The sequence below is a fragment of the Fukomys damarensis genome, unplaced genomic scaffold (genome assembly GCF_012274545.1).
Source record: "Fukomys damarensis isolate Sample0158 unplaced genomic scaffold, DMR_v1.0_HiC HiC_scaffold_11, whole genome shotgun sequence".
In the NCBI taxonomy this organism is placed as follows: Eukaryota; Metazoa; Chordata; class Mammalia; order Rodentia; family Bathyergidae; genus Fukomys; species Fukomys damarensis.
In genome coordinates, this window is record NW_022900923.1 from 21804409 (window position 1) to 21821831 (window position 17423).

General features: G+C 42.7%; 1 pseudogene; it reads right to left on the reverse strand.

Moving 5' to 3' along the window:
- Nucleotides 1-2428: 2428 nt before the first annotated feature.
- On the reverse strand, nucleotides 2429-5084 carry LOC104866401 (annotated as a pseudogene).
- Between the last annotated feature and the right edge of the window lie 12339 nt (nucleotides 5085-17423).

A 17423-nucleotide genomic window follows, 5' to 3' on the forward strand; every position in this document is an offset into this window, starting at 1 on the left:
AGAGATTTCTTTAACTGAAATACCGAATAGTTTCTTTGGTGTGAAAAACTATAATAGTACACAGGATCCTAATGAGATAATTAATAATGTGAAATAGGAAGTAAAGGGCTAAAGGTGTAGGGAAAGTGGGAAGGGTGGGGGAAAGGTAATAAGGGAGAGAAAAAAATATGAGAAACTGAAAAAATGGAAATAAAGTGTGTGTAAATGGGGAGGGGAAGAGGGGGTGAAGGGAGGGCAGGGACAAGGGGAAAAAATAAGAATCAAGACCTATTATGTAAAGGTACAGAATCCCAATGATGAATGTAACTGTATTGTAGACCTAGATTGTACCAATAACCTCAATAAAAAGAAAAAAAAAATTTTTAAACCAGGTGTTCAAACAAAGCTTGTATGAGAATGTTCATAGCAGCACCATTCACAATAATCAGAAGGTGGAAACATCTAAATGTCCATCAACAGATTATTCACCAAATGTGGTACATGTGAGCTGTGGAATAGTTACATAGCCATAAAACAGAATGATGTTCTGACACGTATTACACTATGGATAAACCTTGAAAGTATGCTAACATGGGCCAGGGATCTAGCTCAGTGGCGCCTCTGCCAGACTCAGAAGTACAAGGTCCTGAGTTTGGTCGCCCCCCAGAAAAGAACAAAAGAAAAAGGAAGAAAGGGAAAATATTCTAACACAAAAATAGATTTTATGATTCTATTTATATGAGCTACCCATTAGCCGGGCATGGTGGTGCACACCTGTAATCCCAGCACTTGGGAGGCTGAGGCAGGAGGATCACTGAGTTCAAGACCAGCCTGGGCTACACAGTAAGGTCCAGGTCAGCCTCACTATGTAGTGAGACCCTGTCTCAAAAAAACAAAACAAAACAAAAATTATATGAGCTACCCAGAATAGGTAAATTTATAGAGGACACAAAGCAGATTAGTGCTTGCTAGAGGCTGCAGGGAGCAGAGATTGAGCAGTAAGGACTTAATGGGCATCGGTTTCCATTTGAAGTGATAATAAATGTTCTAGAATTAAATGGTGATGTTGTACAACATTGTGAATATTCTAAATGCCATTAAATTGCACACTTTAAAACAGTTAAAATAATAACTTGTTATTATTTACCACAATAAAAAAGAATGATCCAGCAATTTATAATAACAAATAAATTGCAACATAGTAACACAAAAGCATGCACTGAGCAATACAGTAGAATGAACTACCCATGTCTGTGAAACAATATAGACTAATCTCAAAAGTATTTTGCTATGTGAAAAGAAAAACATGCCCTTTATAAGACATTCTAGAAAAGGCAAAATTATTGGCACAAAATTCAAATCAGTAATTACCAGGACGTGGGGGCGAGAGAGACTGAAAGGGGCAGGAGAGTTTTTTCAAGTTGTTTGTTTTATATTCCTATTGTGGTATTGATTGTAATATCTAATTTTTTTTTTTTTTGAGACAGGGTCTCACTATGACCTGAGACTGACCAGGAATTCACTATGTAGCTCAGGCTGGTCTCGAACTCACAGCAATCCTCCTGCCTCAGCCTCCCGAGTGCAGGAATTACAGGCGTGCGCCACCACGCCCGGCTTGTAATAACTGATCAATCTGTACCCTAAAAGAGGTGAATTCTTCTATATAAATTAAATCTCATTAAAACTAGTTTAAATATTTAATACAGAGAAACATTTTAGTGAGATGCAGAAAATTAGGCAATATATTTTCTTGAACTGGCGAGGAGGGTAAAGTTGATCATGGCACCATTCCTGTGTTTTTACATGCTTCTCCTCCGAGAGTGACATGACTGTCTCTATTATCCTGACTCTCAAAACTCCAAGGTAAACTATTTAGAAATATAGTTCAGCTGGGTGTGGTGGTGCACACCTGTAACCCCAGCTTCTGGGGAGGCAGAGAAGAGGATTGCAAGTCTGAGTTAAAGTCCAGCCTCAGCAACTAATGAGACCTTGTCTCAAAATAAAATTAAAAAGCTAGGCAGTGTCCTTGGTATCTCCAAAAAAACAAACAAAGAATAAAAAATAGAGTCTTGAAGACTTATTATAGATTATGAGTTCTCCAAATGAAACTCCAGAGAACGGGGCTCTCCTGGTGTAACATAAACTTTAGTTCTGTTAAAATTCTATTAATGGAATTACTTTTAAAAATTCTGCTCTTGGCTTTAGAAACGTGAGGCCGAAATGCTGCATTCACCTCCAGTGAACTAAACTTTGGGCACAGGTATGTGGTTTATAGCCAAAGCCTCATAAGAGATAAGTAAAAGATCAGGGATTTGGCTCAGTGGTTCCAACGCCTGCCTCGCAAGCACAAGCGCCTGACTTCGATCCCCGGTACCCAAATAAATAAATAAATAAAGGATAGAGTCAAAAACCTGAAATGACTGTATTCTTTTTTTAATGTGAAGATTTATTACTGTTGAGCTTTCATCATCAAAATTGATGTTCTCAGTCTTTCCTTCTTGCCTTTGTGCAGGGCCATAATTGGCTACTGTAATAACCTTAAGCAAACTCCAGGAATGTCACCAACGGTATCACCTTTTCTACCAAACCCAGCAACCAGAACATCATCATTTTCCTCAATAACGTTCAAGCCCCCATCATGGAGCACCAAAGCCGTGATTTGCTTACCATTCTTGATCGTCCGGAGCCTGACATACTTTCAGACAGTACAACCTGGCTGTTTGGCTTCAACGCCTACTTCTTCCATCACAATTTCCTTTGCGCAGGAAGCACCTCCAAAAGAGTTGGCCTTCAGGGCTGTACCCAAATGTGCTTTCTTGTATTGCTTATCATGCCACTCCTGGTCCCTACAGTGATTGTGGAGTTTCCTGGCCTATGAAGACTGTAACGCTTACCTACCCTGCCAACACCGCGGGTCTGAGGGAAAGGAGTGACTGCATTCTTTAATTTAGGGTGAGGCGGCGATGGCGGTGAAGGTTGCTGGTGATTGAACCCAGAGCCTCCCATATGCTAAGCACAGGCTGAACTGGGACTCTTTAAGTGTAAATGTTATTTCAGACTAGCTCCTTGCGACATTTATCTGTGTGATTGTGACCCTAGCTGTAAAAGTGGACTTTCTGGTTTTTCTTTGGAGTTGTCAAAAGCCAGTAGTTTTTAAATGCCTGCCCCATATCTTACCTGATTAAAGTATTTTAAGTAATGATGCATCACCGTGGCCCCAGTACCAGGGATCAAACTCAGGACCTTGGACTTGTGAGGCAGGCGCAGTGCCACTGAGCTAAATCCCCAGCCCTGACGCATCATTATTGACCTTCACCCTGTGTTCATTTTAAAATATAATCTAGAAGCTTATTAACATAATTTGAACCTTCCCTTCTAAGATCTGAGCGAGGGAAAAAACTACTCGTGTACATGTGTATAATAGAACATATTTATTTCATTGTAACCCATTACATTGATTTTTGGGGGGAATCTCTATGTAGTTCAGGCCGGCCTTGAACTCACTATGTAGCATAAGGTGGCCTCAAACTTGCAGCAATCCTACTGCCTCAGCCTCCCAAGTGCTGGGCCACCATGTCTGCCCTTACATTATCAACATGGCTCATAACAAGATTTATTCTTTGGTAGGGAGAGCTGCAAGGCTAGGACTTTTCTCTGCTCATGGCTTCTCATCCCATTCGAAGCCAGTTAAACTTCTGGACCTGGTAGTTCTCTCTCTCTCTCTCTCTTTATAACACAACCTTTATTGGTACATTTAAGACATACATAATGCTAATACTCATCATAGGGAATTTGCACTTGTACAGAAGCTTTGTTTCTATTTTATTCCCTTTTATTTCCATATTTTTCCTTGTCCTTTCCTTCCTTTCTCCCTCCCTCATTCCTTATTCCCCTTCCCACTTGAACATTTTCTTCCCATTTCCCAACATCCATTACATTTCAGTCCTTATTTCCACTTTCAGTTTCTCACACCAGAGACTTTAGTATTGACACCAAAAGATGCTTTGTGAGCAACCTTCTTTCATAACTTCAACTACAGTAAGGTTCTGAGATCCTTATTATAAGATTCTTTTTTTCTTTTTTCTTTTCTTTTCTTTTTTTTTTGTACCAGGGATCCAACTTGGGGACCTTGTGCTCTCAAGGTGGTGCCACTGAGCTAACCTCCAGCCCTATAAGGTTCTCATTGTTAGGGCTGGGAGTATATCTCAGTGGTAAGCATGTAAGGAGCACTGAGCTTGACTGACAGGGCTGAAAATGGGCTGGGGGAGGAGATTGTAACTCTCTTAATAATTCCTTAGTAATATCACCTATGAGGTTGGACTTGGTGGCATGCGATTGTAGGGCTAAGTGAAGCCTAAGATGGCTGCACTTTGGTTCGGGCTGTTGGGGGTGGTGGAGGGTTATTTCTGGTAAACTTTAAGGTCAAGACGGCAGGATTTCGGGGCGAGCAGACCTCGTCAGTCTTACACTGGCTGGTGTAAATAACTGACATAACCAAGGTCAGCACATGCACAAGTCCACACCATACATTTTGGTACAAACGTAGACTACCACAAGCGCAGAGGACCGCTGTGAGAATGGATGAGCCAGGGGCCTGAGGACTGGGATGCCAGTGTGCACAGCTGAGTAGCACCTCAGAAGAAAGGCGAGTGCAGGCATTTCCACAACTCTGACTCTTCTTCAGGCCACTCAAATCTCAGGTGAACCTCCCCAGTCTGAACTGGTGACCAGATAATAGGCATAGTCTGTAGGAGACGGCATAGCCTGGACCAAGGCAGGAGCTTCATTCAGATGAGCTTTTGCAAAGGGTTAAAAAAAGAGACCAGCCCACAGCAGAACATTGGAAGGAGAGATAGATGCTGCCCATAAATCATGTCCAGAAAGAATGCGTGCTGCTGAGATAACAGAGTTCATTGACACAGGCAGCTTGGGGACTGAAGAGAGCAAGCTGCTTCCCTGCAGGATGGCCCGCTGTGTGGCAATACAGAAAATGAAGCGTCGAGCTACAGCCTAGTGAGACCACAAAGGTAAAGAGGAGTGGCAGTAGAGTTGGAATGGAACCAAGAGCCCACTTCCGGGGCTTCAGGCACTAGAGCGAGGTCCATGCTGGCACTACAAGCAGACTCTAAGTCTGAGTCCAACTCAGAGCCAGAGGCAGGCCCAGGGCTCAGGCCAAGCCGTTACAAGGAAAGCAACAGGTGGCAGGTCACGCCCAAATGCCTGAGTTATGGCTCTCAGGGATGAAGAGAGTTTGGGTTATGGCAATAGCACAGGTGGTCTATCTAGCAAGACTCCATCTGGAGATCATGAGCGCACAAAACTGATGTGCATCACACAGAGGCTGAACATGGGACCGTCACTGCCCGATGAGGCAGCAGAAGCCGTTAGCCAGTGGGGGTTAGGAGGAGATCAGCGAAGGCCACTGGGGCAGCTGGTCCTGGCAGATGCTGGGAGTCAAGAGGTAGATATAGAGTTGGTAACAAAACCAAGGCTGGCGGAGGAGGCAGCTACAGTGCATGAGAGACGCTGAGCAAGGAATTCAGGCTATAAAGAAACAGGAGCCCAGGCAGACTGAGAACCGCTGAATCATGTGCTGTTAACGCTTTGGGAACAGTTATTCTCTCTCATCGGCAGTTCCAAAAGGAAAGGGCTCCTCAGGGGAAGCAAACCGTCCAGACTCAGGCCATAAACTTGCAGGACTACAGACGACTCTGTGAATAACACCTTCCAGATACTTAATTTTGACTAGGGCCAAGACCAAGATCCCTGGTTAGGGGGAACAATCTTTTATACCCTATTTAGCCCAGATCTTAAAACCCTTGTACAACTAGAGTAAAAATGTATGGCCCGAGATAGGACAGAAGTTGCCAAGCAAGCAGTGTGGCCAAAGATGCCAAGCAGGCAGCCGGGGATGAAGATGCCAAGCAGGCATTTGGGATGGCAAAGTGGGCTTTGTAGCACACCGAGCCCTTTGCAGCTGACCCTGAAACCCCGAGGAATTAGATGTTCACCTAGCAGCCGAGGGCTTCAGTTAGGGTTTGTGGCAGTGTACAGAATGGCCGCGCATGCCTTCGGCATTTTCTTCACAAGTGTAGAATGGGGTGGAGGCGCCCTTGTCCCCTCATGAGAAACAGCCAGCAGCTGTATAAACAGCCTTACAGGCCTGTGAGTCAATCCCAGGAAGGCCTCTCTGAAGATGCAAACTTCCTATCCAGTAGCTGGGTGGCTACACTGGTACATACAAGACAGGGATCACTGAAGTACCAATGCAGGCTACATAGTGAGCTACATTTACAGTAGCACAGCACAGAGCACAAGTTCCTTTTCTGCTGTGTTATAAAAGGTGTTAGGGCCAGTGGAGTGAGGATGATATTCCAGGAGCCAGAGGAAACCACCTGTCTGCCAGGAGAGTCAACTGCTGATGCAGGCGAGTGCCTAGCATATGGATGAGTCCAGCCACGGGCCCATCACACAATACAAGGCTGTTGCGGTGCAGCCAGAAACAGACAGCATTTAGTTTGATATTGACGCTAGACAGAGCTGTCACTGGGCTGAACTACAGGCTATATGGGTGATGGTTATTCAAGAGGGGTGCTCTCTTACTACTGATGGGTGTATAGTGGTCTGGGGTTACGGATTTCTACGTAAGGACCACAAGGTGGCTAGTTGGCCATCTGCCCCCGGAGGGCTAAGCTATGTGGCAAGACCTGTAAGAAGTAGGTCACACAGAGGAGGATAAACAGTACAACAGACAGGCCAGTGCTGGGCTCACAGAAAGGCCAGCAGGGCGACACTGTACACTTTTACTGCACCAAAGTCCACAAGGAAAAGGGGAGTTTGCCCAGAGGAGAGAGCTGCTTTCCATTCCCCACAGAGGTGCTGTCCAGAGCAGGGACAGCCCAGCAGGGGAAAGCCCTATGTTCAGTTCCTTGGAAATGCCAGAGGGTACTAGAAACCTCTGCAGTAGGCTCCAGTCTCCTGCCCAGTATATGACGCAGGCTTGAATTTAAAAAAAAACTAAAATGCAGAACTAAGACAGAAACTGTCCAGGGGGCGGGGTGGTGTATGCCTGTAATCCCAGAATTTGGGAGACTGAGGCAGGAGGATTATTGTGAGTTCAAGACCAGCCCGGGCTACATAGTGAGTTCCAGGGCAGTCTGAAATACATAGTGAGACCCTGTCTCAGAAAAAAAAAAAAAAAAAGAAAGAAAGACAGAAACCGGGGCACCAGAATGACCAAAGCCAGTGCAAATGACAAGGCACTGGTCAGTCCAAGCCACTGATTTTTATTGGTTATCAATTGGGGTAAAGGCAACCTATGGGCAAGGATGGTATTACACATGAGAATGAGCAGGCTTATGAAGGGCAAGACAAAGCAGTCTCAAATTAGGAACAGAAGAGACAAAATATATGATTGTAATTAGAACATTGTCCTTCCGGTAAGAAGGTTTTAATCATGGGAATGGAATTTGGGTGCAAGTTACTCTGACCTTGGCAGTTAGGCTTTAGCCGGATGCACTTTTATAAACAAGCCAATGGTAGTGTTAAGTCTTTATAGCCTGCTTTGGGAATAATCAATATTATAGTCTCCTGCAAGGGAGTATAGGTCTAGAAAAAGGGACTGGAAGAGACATTTTCAAAGAGCTGGAGAGCTAATTTGGCTCCCATCCTTGGACCCGCTGAAACCGAGCCCAGCCTAGTCCCCAGAGGTGACTGTACACATGGGAGTACAGGAGCAAAGGACTCTCTTCTAGTCTATGATGAGTTCTCCTAGTATCGCTGCTGTGACATGGGGCACAAGGATCAGCTCTGTGGGCCTGCATACCCTCTAAAGAATCATACCCCACAGGGCTGGGGATTTAGCTCAGTGCCGCTGCCTGCCTCAGAGGACCCGAGTTCGATTCTTGGTACAAAAAAAAACCATACTCCTCAGCCTGAAGGAGGTGGATTGTAGGGAAAAATAAAGTCTAAAATACCTACACTTTGGTTCAGGCTGTGTGTGTGTGTGTGTGTGTGGGTGTGTGTGAATTCTGGTGGGCGTGAAGTCCAAGTCAGTAACATTTTGGCACAAGAACACTTTGTTGATCTCAGCGTAACTGATGCAGTCAAGGTCGATGCTGGCACATGGCCACTACTGTGTATTTTGGTATAAATGCAGGCTGCCATGCTTGCTGGAGGTGAAGAGACAAAGAGGCCAAGGATGGCTGGGCGAATGGGCAGGCTAAGAGCCTGAGCAGCACCCGAGAATAGAGGTTTGGCCAGACATTTCCATGACTCTGTGTCTCTTCTTTGGGCTGGCTAATTTTCAAGGGAACCTCCCCAGACCACACTGGTGACAAGACAGTGACTACAGTCCCTGCTAGTAGAGCGGCTAAGGTAGGAGTATCACTTGAGCCCAGGAGTTTGAGAGCAGCCTGAGCACCACAGTAAGACATCATCTAAAAAAAAAAAAAGACTATCACTACAAGGTGACAAATCCTCCTAAAGTTTCTTTGACACTATAACTGAAATGTCTGAATGGTCTGTTCTCTACCCAGTGTGACTTTAGGCATTTTGGAAAGCTTTCTCATAAAAAATAATGTTTTCTTGTCCTTTGCCGCAATGGATAACCCTAGAAACCTGACTTTTCTCACTCTTACCTCGGGTATTACTGAGGTAGAAGATCCAAACTGACCTGGAAAATGTGAAGCACTAAGTTAAACACTCACCCGAGGGTAAAAGTCTAACACCACAGTGCGTTTTTTGTTGTTTTTGAGACAAGATCTCAAGTTGCCCAGCCTGGCCTCAAATTTGTGATTCTCCTGCTCCACCCGTCTAGGTAGAACCACCATCCCTGGCAACACGGTGCATCCTTGACATGGGCTAACACGGACCCTGGGAAGCTGATGTATGAGTGTAACCCTTGGCAGTCTTCCAGAGGTTAGATATAGAAGGAGAAAACCTGTGCCATTTCTGCTGAGACATACCACTGCTTTTGATCTGCATTATGACATGGTCTGACCTTTCATAGGTTTGATATTTGCTTTTGGCATGTTTTGTGGCGTGCTTGCCAACTAGGTAAAGCATAGGCCAGGACTCTCAGGTATTTCATTTTTCAAACTGCCTTTGGCTGTACAAATTTGGAAATTGCATGTTCTGTGAGATAAGAATATGTCACGCTAAAACACACTGCTCTTGCGTATAGATTATTTCAAGTGGCAGCTTTGGAAAAACAACAATTGCAGAAAGGGCACTGGGAGTTACCTTTGTACACTTGTAGCAAGCCACAAAATTTCTGTGAGAAAAATGCCTAGATACATCCTATCGTGATGGTGCGCATCCATAGTTCCAGCTCTCTGGGAGCCTGAGGCAGGACGATCATAAGTTCAAGACCAGCCTGGGCAATTGATGGTAATATCTTAGCAAAACCCGTTCTTGAAATAAAAAACGGTGCAGCTCAGTGTGAAGGCCCTGAGTTCAGTTCCCAATACCGCCCCCCTAAAAAGAGAGAAAATGATCCTTTTTACCAGATTAAGAATTGATGTAGCAATGGGTCTCCTATGGTTTGAGTGTCCCCAAGGTCTATGTGTTGGGGCTTGGTCCCCACAGTGGTGATACCGGGAAACAGTCAAATCCTTGGGAGATAAGGCCTAGTGTGAGATCTTGGAAACACTATGGACAGTCTCTAAAGGGATTAAAGTAGTTCTGACGCTACCCTTGGCAGTCTTTGGTGTGTGTGTGTCTGTGTGTGTGTGGTGTTGTTGTTGTTGTTTGGGTACTGGGGATTGAACCCGGGCCTTCTGTACTGAGCTACATTCCCCAGCCCTTTTATTTTTTATTTTGAGTCAGTGTCTTGCAAAGTTGCCTGGGCTGGGCTCAAAGTTAAGAGCCTCCTGCAACACCCTCAGTGCTGGCTTTGGTAGCTCTTGAGAGGCTGGTAATGAAGGAGCAAGCCTGGTCCCTTACTCTTTGTCTGGCTTCCCTTTTGAGATGTGGTTGCTCCCCTGCCACAACGCATGCTCCTGCCATGATATGACAAGATGTGTTGGTAGGGCATGGCCAGGGGTCAAACCAACGGGGTTATATGATCTTGAACTTTGAAATTTCAAGATTTTGAGCTAAATAAACCTTTTCTTCATACGTTAACCTGTTTCAGGTATTTTATTATAGTGAAGAAAAGCTAACATAGGATCAATATGACCATTCTCTTTTACTAGCAGGCTTCCTTATGATTTACTGCCCCTAGTCAGACTATTTTATTATTTCCTTCCTTTTTTCTTTTTTCTTTTTTTTTGATACTGGGGACTGAACTCCAGTCCTTGCACTTGCAAGGCAGGTGGCAGAATCACTGAGCTAAATCCCTGGCCTCTGTCTAAAATCACAAAAATATTCTGCTTTAGACATTTCTTTAGCTCCTCACTTTCTTATGAGGGTCTCTCTACACATCTGAAAAGGAATAAAACTTGTGGTTTTCTTGAATTGATCTGTCCTGTCTATTTGGTTCCTACTCCCAGTTGACAATACCAGTTAAGATCTAAAATGAATAGGATGGTCACTGGCCTTGTTACCAGATGCTCAGGTTTTTACTTCCTGCTGCACTCCCCAAAAAACATGGGAGAAACATCTTTGGTAGAAAAAGAAAAAAGGTTTATTTAAAGCTAGCTTTGAAGCTGGGCTTGGTGGTACAGGCCTGTAATACCAGCACTCGGGAGGCTGAAGCAGGAGAATTGCCATTAATTCAAGGCCAGCCTGGGGGACATAGAAAGACTCCGTCTCTGGAAAGAAAGAGGGGAAGAAGGAAAGAAAGAAAGAAAGAAAGAAAGAAAGAAAGAAAGAAAGAAAGAAAGAAAGCAAGCTGGCTGGCTCTGAAGGAGACAGAGGGGCCTCCCCTTGCCTTAAACCTCTTCACTGTGTTTAGGTGAGCAACAGCTTTTACATGTGGAAGAGTGGGGAGGGAGACCACAGTGAGAAAATGGACCAGGAGCTCCCACACGGTTTTATATCCCCCTCCTGCACCATTTTGGGCATCTTCTCTCTTTTAGGGAAGGGAAACTGGATGCAGACCTCCAGGGTTCAGCATCTGCATGTTTCTCTTATATAAATATGCTATTTGTTGTTGTTGTTACTTATTTGTTTATTTTTTGTTTTCCAATACAGGGGATCGAACTCAGGACCTTGCGGCTTTCAAAGCAGGTGTGGTGCCACAGAGCTAAATCCCCAGCCCTTTTTTCCTTCCTTTCTTTTTAAAAACAGAGTTGTTACTTTTTTGTCTGTTTGTCTGAGTTGAGGCAAGAAGAGTCAAACAAGGAAGTGGGAAAAACAGCCTATTTCTGAAAGTGAAACTCCTAATTTTTAAGGATCCATTTTACCCTCTTGGTTATAGACTTCCTCCTATAATGTGGTAGGCAGAGGAATTTCAGAATACCAGTCTTATTTTCAGAATAAGAGAATAGCCGGGCGTAGTGGTGCACACTTGTAATCCCAGCACTCAAGAGGCTGAGGCAAGAGGATCGCTGTGAGTTCGAGACCAGCCTGGGCTACATAGTGAGTTCCAGGTCAGACTCAACTACATAGTGAGACCCTGTCTCAAAAACAAACAAACAAACAAAAACAGAATAAGAGAATAGGTCACATTGCTTTCTCAAAAGGGGGGCTCCTGCTGATACCTGGAATATGTTTAGAAAATAAGTGGATTTATTTCAGGTTGAGCTATATTGTATAGGCCTCCAAGAACTGAAAATAGAACTAATGAAAGTAAAAATAATAGCATGGAAATTAGTTAAATTTACTTGAACCTCTAAGTACAAGATCACTAAGCACGAAATGCTTCTATACATTAAAAAAATGTGAGGCCTTTTGGAAAACATTAACCTAGATTTTTGCAGCAGTATCATTACAGAAAGCACCTGATAAGAGGCTGGAGTCCTGGTATTCATGTCCAATCTCTCCCATTAACTCCTTAAATGATGCCAAGCAACTCAATTAAGCCTGTTTGTTTTCAGCTTCCTCATCCATAGAATAAAAAGATTGGGTCATCCCTGACACATTTAAGTAATATCATTCTGTGGTGCCATCCACCAGTCTTACCTTTAGCTCTGTATCCTGTCTCGGTATTTTGAATTTTACTAAAGGATATGTTCCCTCAGAATCGACTGGCTTGTGCATTTAATAAAATGACTGCTTGGATTTGCAATTGCATAAGCAAATTAAGAGAAGGCGACTGATTTTTACTGATACATTTATGTCATTATTTCTATAAGGTTAGGGATAACTCACCATTTTTAACGTGGATCACTGGGTTTCCTCAGACTGGCCCATGGCAAGACTTTCAGAGTCAAGAGGTTTAGATGGGTAACCTCTCACCTCTCTTTATCGCCTCCCTCCTTCACCTTTGCCCTAACCCCAAGTAACTGCACTTTCTCAATACTTTGAAGAAGCCTAATGCCCACCTCTTGTCGCCTTTATGTCCAGCATTTAATACAGTGTCTCATTCAAATTCTTCCTTACGTGCCTATAAAACTCAGTATCTGTCCTAAAGTTTCTGACTCAGTGGATATGACGAAGGAAACTATTTGATTAAAAATTACCATGAAGTTGTAAGTAAATCTACAGCTTGTTTCGCAGAAGTATAGTTAGTTGAATTTCAGACTTGGCAGCAATGTAAAAGAATTTTAGAAAGTAGCGGGAAATTTGGGAAGGTACAAGTCACAGAGGAAAGGGCAGGTGTGCTTCAGCACTTTGCTGTTCAGAGTGTGGTCTGGGACCAACAGCTGAGGGAATCACCTTCATGTTTGTTTCAGAGGGAGGTGGTAGTAGTTTGTATGCACCTTCAAGTGTATAGTATTCCATGTTGAAGGACACCTTCTCTCTTCTCTAAAGTCAGGTAAACTGTTGCTGATGAGAATGTGTGTCAATGAAGACCAATTTTATGTTTCTAAGCAGCCTTTCTTTTAGTTATTGACCCTGGTGGCGTAACTGCCACAAGTAAAGACTAAATTATAATTTAATACACTTGGAGAGATATTATTTTTAAAAACTTGTTTAATGCAGCATTGAAGGGAAGTATATAGCAGCTGGGAATTAGGAAACTATCAAGGATACACTGGCCCAGGAGTAGAAGCAGAAGCCAAAGTTTGAATGAAAGATTTCAATTCATGTGACCATCAGAAGAGATTACAATTGTTAATCAAAATTTATGGTGGTGCAGGCCTGTAATCCCAGCACTCCGGAGGCTGAGGCAGGAGGATCGCTGTGAGTTCGAGACCAGCCTGGGCTACATAGTGAATTCCAGGTCAGTCTCAACTACACAGTGAGACCCTGTCTCAAAAAAAAAAATTTTTTTTTTAATGGGAGCCCAACTCCCATAAATACAGTTGTAAACTGTATTTCTGTACTAGGCCCAACATGCCAAACAAAACCAGAATAGAATCATCAATAGAATCATAAGCACCAAGTAATCAAACTTCTCTCCTTCTATTATAAGATGTCATCTGATTCTAGAATTGCAAATAAAAGCCAATTATATCTTCAAATTTGTTGTGATTTTGTCCTTCGACACAAGAATGGAATTACTTCACAGTTTCTAGAACTGTTACTAAGGAATGGAGGAGGGAGTTAGGTTGTATTTATATTCAATGTATTAGTGAAGACAGCCAAACTAATCCAACTAATTTTATAAAGTTCCTTTTTTTTTCCTTTTGAGACAGAGTTTTGCCATGTAGTGCAGGATGGCTTTGAACTCACTAAGTAGCCCAAGCTAGCTTTGAGCTTGGAATCCTCCCTCCTCAGCTTCCTGAGTGCTGGAATTACAAGGGCACACCATGCTAAGTTTGTAAGGTCTTTTTCAACTTCCATCTCCCATCCTGGATGAAGTCTTCTCTGATGCTTCACACAGACCTGCGTTTGTTAGGTGACCAGCAGTCCTGGTTTGCCAGCAAAAGCTCTGTGTCTGGGAAGCCCCTAAGTCTCCAGAAAATGCAAATCAGAACAGGTGCTCACCCTACCTCCACTTTTCAGCTAGAAGTACTGTTCGCCACTTTGAACTCTTACCATTTACCTGGCACTTGCTATATTTTCTTTATACGGTCACATTTATATACAAGGAGTGATTTCAAGATTTGCTTATAAACATCTTGAAGGCAAACTGTGGCTTTCATCATTTCTTTTATTCCACACAGCACTAATCCAGTGTGGGGCACATAGGAATCTATCAGTGTGAATGAAAGAACCTATTTGAGAAAAATAATTATTGCCAACTGGAAGTCCATCTGCAATGGAATTTCAACCTACAGAACTAAAAAAGTGACACTCAGAAAATTCAAGTGTTTCTATTTCTACTTTTGCATTTAAGGTTATTCTAAATGTGACTTCAGAGGGCTGGGCGTGGTGGTGCACGCTTGTAATCCCAGCACCGGGAGGCTGAGGCAGGAGGATGGATGTGAGTTCAAGACCAGCCTGGGCTACACAGTGAGTTCCAGGTCAGTCTCAACTACATAGTGAGACCCTGTCTCAAAAAACAAACAAAACAAAAAAATGTGACTTCAGTGTATCCTTTCAATCTAATCTCTTCCTCCTCCACTGAGTTTCTCAAATCACAAGTGATGCAAGAATGTCCAGAGGGTGAAATAAACCATCCGGCAAGCATGACAAATTTTCCCTGAGAGAAGTATTTACCACTGATTAAATTTTAGTAGAGATTTAGGTGTAGTGAACTTCTGTACAATTAATATGCTTTGTTAGATTTTAAATTAAATTCCAGGCAATATAGCTGATCAGGTATCAAGAGAAATTTTCCTGGCATAGAATATTTTAAAGTCCTAACACACACACACACACACACACACACACACACACACACAAATATACAAAATATGCACAATACATACAAACTTGAAAGTTAACTTAAGCATATTAAAATTTAAAAAGTTCATTTGAGGGGCCAGGGATTTAGCTCAGGGGTACCGCAACCTGCCTCACAAGAGCAAGGTCCAGAGTTCGATCCCGGGTACTAAAAACAAAACAAATAAAGAGTTCCTTTGTGCTTTCAGCAATTGAGGACTTGGTTAACAGTAATGAGAGAGAGGTTCTTTTGTTTTGTTTTGTTTTTTTGGTACTGAGGATCGAACTCAGGACCTTGCGCTTGCGTGGCAGGCAGCAGAGCCATTGAGCTAAATCCCTGGCCCCAGTGTTTATTTACTCCAGGGGTGTGAGAGAAGAAACTTTGTAAGATGTTTGTGAACACAAGAAAAGAAAATGTTTGACTGGTTAAAATGGAAAGTCCCTGATGAGAGGTTAAGTTGTGTTAGCTTGTGATTGGTTGAGCATAAATTTTCATTTTACTGTGAAAGTTGGGTTTCAGTTTGCTTGCTTAGGAATGCAAGGTGCTGGAGCTGTTTCAGTTTAATGGTCTCCCAATGAAATGTTTTAAAACAGTTTAAACAACATGGTGATACTTGTTCTGGGGACATCTGTCTCCATGAGTGGTCCTAGTGGGTGTAGTGAGGAGGGGAAAAAATCTAACACTTGATCCTTACAGTGAAATATGGGATGGAAACCTCTATATAGATCTAGGAACTTCCCAAAAGATACTTGACTTCAGCGAGTAAATGAGGGAAAAAATACCATGCACAAGGATTTGTCAAGGACCCTTGTTTGTTTCATACTAACATTGTTAGAACAGAACTACATTTCTGTAAAAGCTCTTAACATGCAGAAAACAAACAAATTGAACAAGAAACCCAGGTAAAAAATTACAGTGCCCACAGCTGGGTGTGGTGATGCCTGACTGTAATCCCAGCACCCGGGAGGCTGAGGCAGGAAGATTGCTGTGAGTTCGAGGCCAGCCTGGGCTACACAGTGAGTTCAAGGAAAGCCTGAATTACACAGAAAGACCCTGTCTCAAACAAACAAACAAACAAACAAACAAAAAATTATAGTACCCAAGCCAGGCATGGTGGCACATGCCTGTAATCCCAGCACTTGGGAGGCTAAAGCAGCAGGATTGCCATAGGTTCAAGGTCAGTTTGGGCTACATAGCGAGTTTAAGGCCAGCCTGAACTACATAGCAAGACCCTGTCTCACAAAAACAAAAACAAAAGCAAAAATTACAGTGCCTTGGATTGGTACTGATCTGCATGGAAGAATCACCTACAGAGCAGATGCAAGTATCCTTTGAAAGTAGATGCTTTAAACCTAAACCTCAGAGAAATCATAACGAGTATGAGCATATATGTAGTAATTGTCTTTATTTTTGAGAGACTGACAACTTTTTTTAAACAAAGGGGCTATGTCAAGTTTTTAAAAAAAACACCAGGATTGCATCTTACTTAAGAAAGAATGGCTGTCATTAAGAAATCAAATGATACCAGATGCTGTTGAGGCTGTGGAGAAAAAGAAACCCCTTTACATTATTGGTGGGAATATAGACTAGTACAACCAGTGGAGATATCAGTATGGAGATTCTCAAAAAACTAAAAGTGGACATTTCATTTGACCCAGCTATTACCCTGCTTGGTGTTTTCGCAAAAGAGTTAGACATCGTGTTACAGTGATGCACACACCATGTTTATAGCAGCACAACTCACCATGGTTAAGTCTTGGAAGCCGACTATCTGTACATGGACAGATACAGAAAATGTGGTGTTATACACAGTGGAGTACTGCTCTACCATAGAGTAGAACAGACGAGTCATTTGCAGGAAAATGGATAAACCTTGAGAACATTATGTTGAGTGAAATGAATCAGACACACAAGCTTAAACACTGCACGTATAAATAAAGAGCAAAATAAAGGTAGACAATAGGAAATTATTAAGGACTAAGGGAAGGATTGAGTGGGGCAAGGCATGCAAAGAAAGGGAATGGAAAAAAGAATTAAAGTGTGTTCTGTGCATGGACCAATTCCCCACGGGAAATGTAATCATTATGTACTGCAAATGCGTACTAATAAATAGTAAATATTGAAAAAACAAAAAGTTGTATCATTTTATACTTCCACCAGTAATGGAGGAGGGTTCCAGTTTCCTTAAAACCTTACTAGCTCTTATTATTTTTTTATTATATACGTTCTAGTTAGTGTGATAGGTACCTCACATCTTTAAATTAAATTTCTCCACTGATACTGAGCATCTTTCCCCGCCCCCAGTGCTTCAGGCATAATGGGCAAGCACTCAACCCCTGAGCTGTATCCCCAGCCCTGATGTGGAGTATCTTTTTAGTTGTTTATTTGCCATCCATGTATCTTCTTTGGAAAAGTGTCTATTCAAATCCTTAACCCATTTTAAAATTGGGTTATTGCCTGATGTGATGGCTGGCACATATCTATCTGTAAGACACTCAAGGAGGTGAGGCAGGAGGATCAGCACCAGTTTGAGGCCAGTCTAGGATTCATAGGAAGTACAAGAGTTCAAGATCAGCTTGAACTATATAGAAAGACCCTGCCTCAAAATGGGGTACTTTTTTTTTTT